Below are 12,500 nucleotides of genomic sequence, written 5' to 3'. Positions count from 1 at the left end.
GGGTGGATGGCTGTGTGTGTGTGTGTGTGCGTGTGTCGGTGTGGTGTGTGTGTGCGTGGGTGTGTGGGTAGGTGTGGGTGGATGGGTGGGTAGGTGTGTGTTTGTGTGTGTGTGTGAGTGAGTGGGTGTGTCTGTGTATGTGTTTGTGTGGGTGGGTGTGTGGGTAGGTGTGTGTGGCTTGGTGTGTATGTGTGTATGTGTGGGTGTGTGTGTGTGCGTGTGTCGGTGTGGGTGTGTGTGTGCGTGGTTGTGTGGGTAGGTGTGGGTGGATGGGTGGGTAGGTGTGTGTTTGTGTGTGTGTGTGTGTGAGTGAGTGGGTGTGTCTGTGTATGTGTTTGTGTGGGTGGGTGTGTGGGTTGGTGGGTGGGTGGGTAGGTGTGTGTGGCTTGGTGTGTATGTGTGTATGTGTGGGTGTGTGTGTGGGTGTGTGTGTGTGTGTGTGTGTGCGTGTGTGGGTGTGTGCGTGTGTGTGCATGGGTGTGTGGGTAGGTGTGGGTGGGTAGGTATGTGTGTGAGTGAGTGGGTGTGTGTGTGTGTGTGTTTGTGTGGATGGGTGTGTGGGTGGGTGGGTGGGTGGGTGGGCAATGTGTTTTGGTGGGTGTGTGTGCTTGTGTGTGTGCGGGTGTGTGTGCGCGTATGTGTGTGTGTGTGCGTGTTTGTGAGTGTGTGTGTGTGCATCTGTGTGTATGCAGATGTATGTGTGCATGTGTGTGTGCGTGTGTGTGTGTGTTAACGTGTGTGTGTGCGTGGGTGTATGTGTGTGTGTGTGTGTGTGTATGTGTGCGCGTGCGTGTATGTGTGTGGGGGTGGCTGGGTCTGTGTGTGTCAGTGTGTGTGTGTGTGTGGCGTGGGTGGGTGGGTGTGTGTGTGTGTGCGAGTGCGCGCATGTGTGTGTGTGCCTCTGTGTGTGTGTGTGTATGTGTGGGTGGATGGGTGGCCAGGTTTGTGTGTGTGTGTGTGTGTGTGTCGGGGAGGGGGTGTGTCTGTGTGGTGTATGTGTGTGTGTGTATGTGTGTGTGTGTGTGTGTGAGTGGGTGGGTGTGTGTGTGTGTGGGGGGGGGGGGGGAGTGTGTGGGTGGGTGGGGGTTGTGGGTATGTGTGTGGGTGTGGGGGGGTGTGGTGGGTGGGTGGGTGTGTGGGTGGGTGGGTAGGTGTGTGTGTGTGTGTGTGTGTGCGTGTGTGTGTGGGTTAGTAAGTGGGTGGGTGTGTGAGATTTGGGTGTGAGGGTTGGTGGGTGTGTGTGTCAGTGGGTGCGTGTGTGTGTATGTGAGTGTGTTGATGTGTGCGTGTGTATTTATGTGTGTGTGTGTGTGGGTGGGTGGGTGGGTGTGTGTGTGGATGGGTTTGTGTGGCTTGGTGTGTGTATGTGTGGGTGTGTGTGTGGGTGTGGGTGTGGGTGTGGGTATGTGATGGCTTCTTCTTGTCTCCATTGAAGCTTGCATGAAGAATGGAGGCTCCATGGATGGTGTTGGATGCGGAAGCATGAAGGAAAGAAGCTTAAGGTGTTTGGTTTGGTGTAGGTGAAAGGATTCTTAAGAGAGGTGAGGCCAACTCCTAAGGAAGAAGACTAGAGTAAACTAGAGAAGAGTTTACTCTAAGGTGAGCTCAAAAGAGATTTGTGCACAAATTTAGGCAGCAATTCATTACTCAATTTCAAGCTGAAAAATACATCTCCTAAGCCTTCTATTTATAGGCTAAAATGAGACCGAGGGGTCTCCAAAAAGTGGAGGGAAAAAGGAGTCTAGAAAGTTGAATTTTGGAGCCAAAAAGGAGCATGTGGGAGGTGTGACTTGCCACCTAAGCAAGTCACACTTGTCTTGCCATGGGAAGCTAACTCTCATCCTTGGAGAGCAAGTTTGAGAAGCTTCTAGGCTTTTCTAGAGTAGACACACTACTCTTGGCCCATTTGGCCCAATTCCCCTTTTTGGTCCAAAATTACTTCTAAAGCCCAATTTCCTCTAAGGCCCAATACATGGCCCAAAGAAAATCCTATTCTACTGGGCCCAAAATACAAAGCCCAAAATAAAATCCTAATCTAGTATTTACAAGCAAAATGTCCTAGGCTAGGTCTTCACATCTTCCTTGGCCCATGTGAAGTTCATCTTGGGCCTTGCATGCGCATTTAAGGCCCATTCCTCTTGTATTCTCCTAGCCATGGCTCTTATTGTAGGTCCCTTGGCTCGAGGCTTCTCATCATCCCCTCCCTCTTGAGAAGGATTTGTCCGCAAATTTGTAGTCTCTGCCTCATCATTTGTACCACCTGCAAAAGGTATTAAGTCAGCAACATTAAAGGTGGCATGCACATCATAGCCTTCAGGCAACTCTAGCCTATACGCATTATCATTTACTCTTTTCAGCACTTTAAAGGGACCATCACCTCGAGGACTAAGTTTAGACTTCCTTTGCTTAGGAAATCTATCTTTTCTAAGGTGTAGCCACACCCAATCCCCTTCTTCAAAAATCATTTCCCTCTTCCCCTTATTGTTGTACTTAGCATACCTCTCTGTTTGTTGCTGGATTTGGCTTTTAATCTTTTCATGCATTTTTTTAACAAAATCAGATTTTGCCACCCCTTCTTTATGAATAAAATCAAAAGATGTAGGAAGTGGTAGCAAGTCCATGGGAGTGAGAGGATTAAAGCCATAAACAGCTTCAAATGGAGAGATTTTAGTAGTCCTATGAACTACTCTATTGTAGGCAAACTCAATATGGGGAAGGCATTCATCCCAAGATTTGTGGTTCCCTTTCAAAATTGCCCTTAACATAGTAGACAGAGACCTATTAACAACTTCAGTTTGCCCATCAGTTTGTGGGTGACATGAAGTAGAGAAATTAAGCTTAGTTCCTAACCTTGACCAAAGTGTTTTCCAAAAGTGGCTAAGGAACTTGGTGTCTCTATCAGAAACTATGGTGCGGGGTATACCATGAAGCTTGACCACATCTCTAAAGAAAAGCCTAGCAATGTTGCTAGCATCATCCACTTTGTGGCAGGGTATAAAGTGTGTCATTTTGCTAAAACGATCTACCACCACAAAAATGGAATCAAAACCCCTTTGTGTTCTTGGGAGTCCTAAGACAAAATCCATACTTATATCTTCCCAAGGGGCTGAAGCAACAGGCAAGGGGGTGTATAATCCATGAGGCATTATTTTAGACTTAGATTGTAAGCATGAAATACATCTATTACAATGCCTTTGGACATCCTTCCTCATATGGGGCCAAAAGAATTTCTCTTTTAAAAGACCTAGGGTTTTTTCTACCCCAAAATGACCCATTAATCCCCCTTCATGTGTTTCTTGAACAAGGAGTTTTCTTTGTGAACATTGGGGAATACAAATTTTTCCTTCTTTAAACAAATACCCCTCATTCACATAGAAACCTCCTTGAGGTCTTTCCATACATTCAACATAAGTAGAGGAAAACTCAGAATCTTGATTATACATTTCTGGAATGTGATCAAATCCAAGAATTTGGGCTCCCAATTTTGAAAACAAGGTGTGCCTTCTAGACAAGGCATCAGCCACCACATTACTTTTGCCCTTCTTGTACTTTATCACATAAGGAAATTGTTCCAAGAATTCCATCCACTTAGCATGTCTTTTATTCAGCTTATGTTGGCCCTTCAAATATTTTAGCGACTCATGGTCATTATGAATGACAAACTCTTTCGACACAAGGTAGTGTTCCCAAGTTTGAAGGGCTCTAACTAAGGCATACAATTCTTTATCATAGGTGGGATAGTTGAGGGAGGCACCATGAAGTTTTTCACTGAAATAAGCAATTGGGTGCCCTCCTTGCAACAACACAGCACCTATTCCTACACCGGATGCATCACACTCTAGCTCAAAGGTTTTTGAAAAGTTTGGTAAAGCTAGAATGGGTGCATTGGTGAGATTTTCCTTGAGTTGCTGAAAAGCAGACTCTTGTTTTTCACCCCAATTAAAAGATACATCTTTCTTGACAAGTTCATTGAGGGGTGAAGCCAAAGTAGAGAAGTTAGGAACAAACCTCCTATAAAAGCTTGCCAAACCATGGAAGCTCCTAACCTCTCCAACATTTTTAGGAGTAGGCCATTCTTGGATGGCCTTTATTTTTGTAGGGTCAACATGGACCCCATTTTTGTTCACAACAAAACCTAAGAAAACTACACTATCTACACAGAAAGTACATTTCTCTTTATTAGCAAACAAACTATTTACCCTAAGGATGGTAAGGACAGACCTCAGATGGTCTATGTGCTCATGCAAGCTCTTGCTATAAATCAAGATATCATCAAAATAGACAACCACAAACTTTCCTATGCACTCTCTAAGGACATGGTTCATTAGCCTCATGAATGTGCTAGGTGCATTAGTAAGCCCAAAGGGCATCACTAACCACTCATATAGTCCAAATTTGGTCTTAAAAGCGGTTTTCCACTCATCACCTTCTTTGATTCTTATTTGGTGATAACCACTCTTTAGATCAATTTTAGAAAACATGAGGGACCCATGCAACTCATCAAGCATGTCATCAAGCCTAGGGATTGGATGCCTATATTTAATGGTGATGTTATTTATGGCTCTACAATCACAGCACATTCTCCATTTCCCATCCTTTTTAGGTACTAACAAAACAGGCACAGCACAAGGGCTAAGGCTCTTTTGAACCCAACCCTTCTCCAACAACTCTTGGACTTGAGACTCTATCTCCTTTGTTTCTTGAGGATTTGTCCTATAGGCTGGTCTATTTGGTAGACTAGCCCCAGGCACTAAATCTATTTGATGTTCAATTCCTCTAAAGGGAGGAAGCCCAATAGGCCCTTCCTTAGGGAATATATCCTCAAACTCTTTCAAAAGATTTTCAATTTTAGGAGGTAGATTCTTACGTTCAAGAGTTGTGGCAGTACATGTGAGTGTTCCTTTACACAACAAGAGGCATGAAGGTTGTTCATCATTGAGAACTTGGTTCAAAGATTTTATAGTCAAAATGTTCTCATGTTGAATGACCTTGGGAGAAGGAACACCAATCTCTCCCACCTCAGATTCATCTTTAGTTACTTTTTTTTGGGAGAGAGGGAGGACTTTTTTTTTATCCTCTTTTCTCTCCTTTTCCAACTTCTTTCTCATTTGGATTTGATCCTCTACCACTTGGGATGGTGATAAAGGATGCAAGACAAATTTTCTATCCTTATGAGTGAAGGTGATTTCATTGGTAAGACCATTATGCATGGTTTGTAAAATTGCCAAGGTCTTCCCAATAAAACATGGCAAGCTTCCATAGGTACTACATCACATAGCACATTATCTTCATATTTTCCTATGGATAACTTGACCTTCACTTGATGTTGGACTGTCAAATCCCTACTTTCATTAAGCCAATGCAATTTGTAAGGTTTTGGATGGGGAATGATAGTCAAAGCCAACTTATCAACCAACCTTGTACTACAACAATTGCAACATGAACCACTATCAACAATGAGAGAACAAGTGTTTTCTAAAATTTTACATCTTGTATGAAAGATGTTCTCTCTTTGTGTTGGCTCTTTTGGAATGGGTTGGTTGCTAAGAAGTCTTCTAATCATTAGAAGGTCTCCTTCACAAGGATAGGCAATTTTCTTAGCCTCATCATTAGACTCCTCACTAGAAGTCTCACTCTCACTTTCTTGCTCATCTTGGCTACTATAGTGGTCAACACCCCTTAAGATCATGGTCTTTTTGGTGGGGCATTGAGATGCAACATGACCTCTACCAAGACACTTGAAACATTTGATTTCACTAGTGCGAGTGTGTGAAGATGTGCCTTCCCTTGGTTTATCTTTTTTCTTGAAACTTTTGGAGGGTTCCTCTTTGACTTGTTTACCCTCCCTCTTGAATTCTTTCTTGGTATAAGAGTTAGAGTAGTCATTTCAAAAATTTTTCCTTAAAATTTGTTGCTCTACCTTTATGCAAAGTTGAACCAAGTCATTTAAGTCTTGGTAGGGCAACAATTCTACTCTATCTCTTATCTCAAGACTTAAACCACTAAGAAACCTTGCAATGGTGGTATCCTCGGACTCCCTAATCCCAGCCCTCATCATATATAACTCCATCTTTTGTCTATATTCTTCCACTTTCATTTTATTTTGATGGAGTCTTTGGAGCTTATCCATTAGCTCTCTATGATAATAGGATGGAATATGTCTTCTCCTAAGGGCTCCTTTGAGGTCATTCCAATATTTGACCTCGGGACTTTGATTGATTCTCCTATCTCTTTCGAGGGCAGTCCACCAATACATAGCATTGCCTTGGAAGCTAAGGGTAGCTAAGGGTACTTTCCTCTCCTCACTTATTTGATGGCAAGCAAAGAGTTGCTCAACCTTCATTTCCCAATCAAGATAAGCTTCAACATCATCTTTCCCATAAAAGTGAGGGAGGTCTATTCTAATGGCTCTTGGTTCCCTAGGCTCTCTTCTTTCTCTTCTTAGAGGAGGAGGAGGTTGATAGAAGTTGTCAACTAGTCTACTATCTTCTTCATAGTGTGTGACTAGTGTTGGAGTGTGGGAGTACAAATGTTGACTCTTATTACTCATCCTCTCATGCAACCTTTCCATATTTCTTGTTCCCCTCCTCTCTTCATCTAAAAGTTGATGAAACCTATCTCTTTCTTGTTTTCCCCTTTCCCTTGCAATTATTTCATCTTCCTTCCAACGTAGTAGTGCTCTCAAATCAAAGGCAATTTGTTTCAAACTTATTTCTTCTTCATTTGAAGCACTCATACATTGAGAAGGAGGTTGAGACATTTTTTTTTAGAAGACTTTGGTCTTTAAAAGAAAATTTCAAAGAAGAAGTAGATAGTAAAAGCTTTTAGTTCTCCTCCAGGAAAGAGAGGTGAATCACTTGGATTGCTTACATACCAAGTCTTTCCTAGCCAAGGGAACTTGAAACTTTTGTATAAAACTTCTTAAATGAAATTAATTCAAAGACTAAGTTGACACACACTAAACTATCAAACAAGAAAATTAAAAATAAGCAAGATTATAAGCTATATGCGGCCTAAGTTATGGTAGAAGTAGAAGGCACTTGGAACCTTCAAACTTCACCACTAAAAGCGCTTCACTAATGTATAGAAGAGGTTCTAGTTAGGAGATGGGATTGAGTACCTAAGACTCCCCCAAGACACCTAACTAGGCCATGAACACAAGAAGGAAAGCATTACAATTTTACAACTCAATTTGAATACAATCAAAGTGCACAAAATGTAAAAGGTCTTCTTGGCTTTGTCTTCTTGGCTTGGTCCTCACAAGTGTTTCACTCTTGCACTTCCTCTTGATCTCACCAAAGAGGATTCTCTTTCGGGACTAGGTACTCCACCTCCTAGGATGCTACCTTAGGAAAATTAGATCACCTCCAAAAAGAAGTATGCACCAAATATAGAAACCAAACCAAAAGAGGTCAAGAAATAAAGCAAGAAAAGCACAAAATTATAATTGCTAAACCAAAAGTGAATAATGCCATGACAAACTCAAAGGATCACCAAAGAAATGACAAACTAGAAATAAGGTAAAGAAACAAGATAAGCACTCAAATGAATTACCTAATGAATGGCACTAGAATGGATGAAAAACAACCAAAATAAGCTAGAAAACTGCACTGAAATTTGATTTTTCACTCACTGCCAGTCCAAAAACGTGAATTCAGGCCTCTGCTTCAGATATTTTTCATTTTTTCATTTCTCAACATTTTTCAATGATTCTTTTTTTCAGTTTTTCGTCTATGTCTTAGCTAAAAGAGGCAAAAATTAGATTTGGATTTGCACCGGCCAATTTTTTATGATAAATCAAATACAAACAGTGTGCAGTCAGACAAAAACTGAAACAACAGTAAAATGCAACAAAATAATGCTCTCAAACTCAAGTGATGGTAGTGATTCTAGTGTACTTCTTTTGCTACTTTCTTTTGATCTTTTCTTTTGATTCTTTTCGGCACTTGCTTGTATTCTTTTTGTGCTCTTTTTCTTTCTTTTTATAGCTCTTACAGCAGCTAGTTTCCACCACAAAACAGAATCACCACCACACTATGCTTGATCATTTGCATTTTAATGGAAACAAAAAGCACAAAGGAGAAGGAAACTTAAAGGAATCAAAAGAAGATCATGAAACACAATGAAACACAATGGAAATTGACTCTAAGACATTGCTAAGATCTAAATAGCAATCTGAACTCAAAAACAGAAATGAAAAAGCACCAAAGCACAATTAATTGAAAGGAAATTTAGTGTGGTTTATGGTGATTTTAAGCAAGCACAAGGAAAATTCCCACTGGACATTAAGATAACTAAGGTTATCTAGATGTGAAGGTTCATTTCCAAGGCTCAAAGAGAGAAGAGAGTGTTAATTTTAAAGGATTAAAAACTGCACTCAAATCTGAAAAAAAATTCAGCAACACATCACCAACAAATTCAAAGAAAATTAAAAGCTAAACAAGGAATTAATGACATATATGGACTAAACATGACTCTAGACAAAACATATGGATCTTAAAATCAAAATAAAATCAAGAATCAAGAGAATGAACTGAACAAAAAAAAACAAATACTCAATTAAAATGAAAAGTAAATGGTAGAAACCAAATAGAACACCTAAAGCACACAAGGATGGTTCAAGATGAAGCAAATGAAGATGAACCAAAGTAAAAAGACATTAATACTCAAAATAAAATGAACAAAAACAGCAAGACAAATAGGAGAAGTGATGAACAACACGGAATTGAAAAAAAAAATGGAGAAAAAGCACTTAACTCACTAAAACCAAGGCTCATGATACCACATGATGGCTTCTTCTTGTCTCCATTGAAGCTTGCATGAAGAATGGAGGCTCCATGGATGGTGTTGGATGCGGAAGCATGAAGGAAAGAAGCTTAAGGTGTTTGGTTTGGTGTAGGTGAAAGGATTCTTAAGAGAGGTGAGGCCAACTCCTAAGGAAGAAGACTAGAGTAAACTAGAGAAGAGTTTACTCTAAGGTGAGCTCAAAAGAGATTTGTGCACAAATTTGGGCAGCAATTCATTTTTCAATTTTAAGCTGAAAAATACATCTCCTAAGCCTTCTATTTATAGGCTAAAATGAGACCAAGGGGTCTCCAAAAAGTGGAGGGAAAAAGGAGTCTAGAAAGTTGAATTTTGGAGCCAAAACGGAGCATGTGGGAGGTGTGACTTGCCACCTAAGCAAGTCACACTTGTCTTGCCATGGGAAGCTAACTCTCATCCTTGGAGAGCAAGTTTGAGAAGCTTCTAGGCTTTTCTAGAGTAGACACACTACTCTTGGCCCATTTGGCCCAATTCCCCTTTTTGGTCCAAAATTACTTCTAAAGCCCAATTTCCTCTAAGGCCCAATACATGGCCCAAAGAAAATCCTATTCTACTGGGCCCAAAATACAAAGCCTAAAATAAAATCCTAATCTAGTATTTACAAGCAAAATATCCTAGGCTAGGTCTTCACATCTTCCTTGGCCCATGTGAAGTTCATCTTGGGCCTTGTATGCGCATTTAAGGCCCATTCCTCTTGTATTCTCCTGGCCATGGCTCTTGTTGTAGGTCCCTTGGCTCGAGGCTTCTCATCAGTATGGGTGTGTGTGTGTGTGTGGGTGTGTGTGGATGTGGGTGTGAGTGGGGGGGGGTATGTGGATGTGTGGGTTAGTAAGTGGGTGGGTGTGTGGGATGTGGGTGTGTGTATGTGTGGGTGCGTGCGTGTGTGTATACGTGTGTGTGTGTGTGTGTGTGTTGATGTGTGCGTGTGTGTGTGTGTGTATGTTTGTGTGTGTATGCGTGCGTGTGTGGGTGGGTGTGTGTGTTTGGATGGGTGTGTGTGGCTTGGTGTGTGTGTGTGGGTGTGGGTGTGGTTGTGGGTCTGCGTGTGTGTGTGGGTGTGTGGGGGGGGGGTGAGTTGGTGTGTGTGTGTGTGTGTTTGTGTGGGTGGGTGTGTGTGGGTGAGTGTGTGTGGGTGGGTTGGTGGGTGTGTGGGTGGATGGGTGGGTATGTGTGTTTTGGTGCGTGTGTGTGCTTGTGTGTGCGTGTGTGTGTGCGCGTGTGTGGGTGGGGGTGTGCGTGTGTGGATGGGTGTGTGAGGGTGGGTGGGTGTGTGTTGGTGTGTGTGTGTGTGTGTCTGTGTGGGTGTGGGTGTGTTGGTGTGGGTGTGTGTGTGGGTGTGTGTGTGTGTGGGTGTAGGTGTGGGTGTGTGGGTGCGTGGGTGTATGTGTGCTTGCGTGTGTGTGTGTGTGGGTGGGTGGCTGGGGGTGTGTGTCGGTATGTGCGTGTGTGTGTGTGTGTGTGGGGTGTGAGTAGGGGTGTGTGGGTGGGTAGGTGGGTCGGTGTGTGGGATCTATGTATGTGTGTGTGTGTGTGTGTGCATGTGTGCGTGTGAGTGGGGGGGTGTTTGTGTGTGTGGGTGTGTGGGTGAGTAGGTGGGTGGGTGTGTGGGATGTGTGTTGGTGTGAGTGTGTGTTTGAGAGTGAGTGTGCGTGTGTGCGTGTGTGTGAGTTTGTGCTTGTCCGTGTGTGTGTGTTTGTGTGCGTGTGTGTGTGTGTGCGTGCATGTCTGTGTGTGTGTGTGTGTGCGTGTGTGGGTGGGTGGGTGTGTGTGCATGGGGGTGTGTGGCTTGGTATGTGTGTGTGTGGGTGTGGGTGTGGGTGTGTGTGGGTGTGTGTGTGTGTGGGTGTGGGTGTGGGTGTGTGTGTGAGTGAGTGAGTGTGTGTGTGTGTGTTTGTGCAGGTGGGTGTGTGCATGGGTGGGTGGATGGGTAAGTGTGTGTGGGTGGGTGGGTTTGTGTGTGTGCGTGTATGTGTGTTTGTGTGTGTGTGTGTGTGTTTGGATGGGTGGGTGTGTGTGGTTGGGTGTGTGTGTTTGGGGGGTGTGTGCGTGGTTTGTGTGTTTGTGTATGCATGTGTGCGTGTAAGTAGGTGTGTGTGTGTGTGTGTGTGTGTGTCTGTGTGTGTGTGTGTTTGTGTGTGTGTGTGCGTGTGTGTGTGCATGGATGTGTGCGTGTGTGTGTGTGTCTTTTTGTGTGTGTGTGTGTGTGGGTGGGTGGGTGGGTGTGTGTGCGTGTGTGCGTGTGTTTGTGTGCTTATGTGTGTGCGTGTGTGTGTGTATGTGTATGTGTGTGCGAGTGTGTGTGTGTGTGTGTGTGTGCGCATGTGGTCGTGTTTGTGTATGCGTCCGTGTGTGTATGGGTGTGGGTGACTAGGTGGCTGGGTGTGTGTCGGTGTGTGTGTGTGGGTGGGTGTGTGGGCGCGTGTGTGTGTGTGTGTGAGTGAGGGGTGTGTGTTGGTGAGTGTTCGGGTGAGTAGGTGGGTAGGTGTGTGGGATGTGTGTGTGTGTGTGTGTGTGTGTGCTGGTGTTTGTGTGTGTGTGTGTGTGTGCTGGTGTTTGTGTGTGTGTGTGTGTGTGTGAGTGGGGGTTGTGTGTGTGTGAGTGTGTGGGTGAGTAGGTGGGTGGGTGTGTGGACTGGTGGGTGTGTGTGTGTTTGTGGGTGTGTGTGTGTGTGTGTGCGCGCGTGTGTTGATGTGTTCGTGTGTGTTTGTGTGTGTATGTGTGTGTGCGTGTATGTGGGTGTGTGGATGTGTGTGGGTGTGTGTGAGTGGGTGGGTGGGTGTGTGGGTGAGTAGGTGGGTGGGTGTGTGGGATGTGGTTGGGTTGGTGTGTGTTTGGGTGGGTGTGTGTGTGTGTGCGTGTCTGTGGGTGGGTATGTGTGGGTGGGTGGGTGTGTGTGGCTTGGTGTGTGTGTGTGGGGGGTGTGTGTGTGTGTGTGTGTGTGTGAGTGAGTAGGTGTATGTGTGTGTGATTGTGTGGGTGGGTGTGTGGGTGGGTGTGTGGGTGGGTGTGTGGGTGGGTGGGTGGGTGGGTCGGTATGTGTGGGTGGGTGGGTGGGTGTGTGTGTGTGTGCGTGTATGTGTGTTTATGTGTTTGTGTGTGGGTGGGTATGGATAAGTGGGTGTGTGCGCGTGGGGAGGGGTGTGTGTTTGTGGTGTGTGTGTGTGTATGTGCGTGTGAGTGTGAGTAGGTGTGTGTGTGTGTGTGTGTGTGTGTGCGTGTGTGTGTGTGTGTGTCTGTACGCGTGGGTGTGTGGGTGTGTGTGCGTGTGTTGATGTGTGCGTGCTTGTTTGTGTGTGTGTGTGTTTGCGTGTGTGTGGGTGGGTGTGTTTCGGTGTGTGGGTGTTTGTGCGTGTGTTTGTGTGCTTGTGTGTGTGCGGGTGTGTGCGTGTGTTTGTGCGTGTGTGTGTGAGTGTGTGCGTGTGTGTGTGCGTCCTTATGTGTGTGTGTGTGCGTGTAGGTGTGTTTTTGTGTATGTGTGTGTGTGTGAGTGGGTGGTTGGGTGTGTGTGTGTGTGTGTGTGTGTGTGTGTGTTTGGGTGGGTGGGTGGGTCTGTGTGTGTGGGTGTGTGTTTGTGAGTGAGTGTGCGTGTGTGTGCATGTGTGTGCGTGTATGTGAGTTTGAGCTTGTCTGTGTGTGTGTGTGTGTGTGCATTTGTGTGTGTGGTGCATGTGTGTGTG

Source organism: Vigna unguiculata, chromosome 11 (genome assembly GCF_004118075.2).
Source record: "Vigna unguiculata cultivar IT97K-499-35 chromosome 11, ASM411807v1, whole genome shotgun sequence".
Lineage (NCBI taxonomy): Eukaryota > Viridiplantae > Streptophyta > Magnoliopsida > Fabales > Fabaceae > Vigna > Vigna unguiculata.
The sequence above is the reverse complement of the archived record's forward strand: the minus strand, read 5'-3'. Positions refer to the sequence as shown.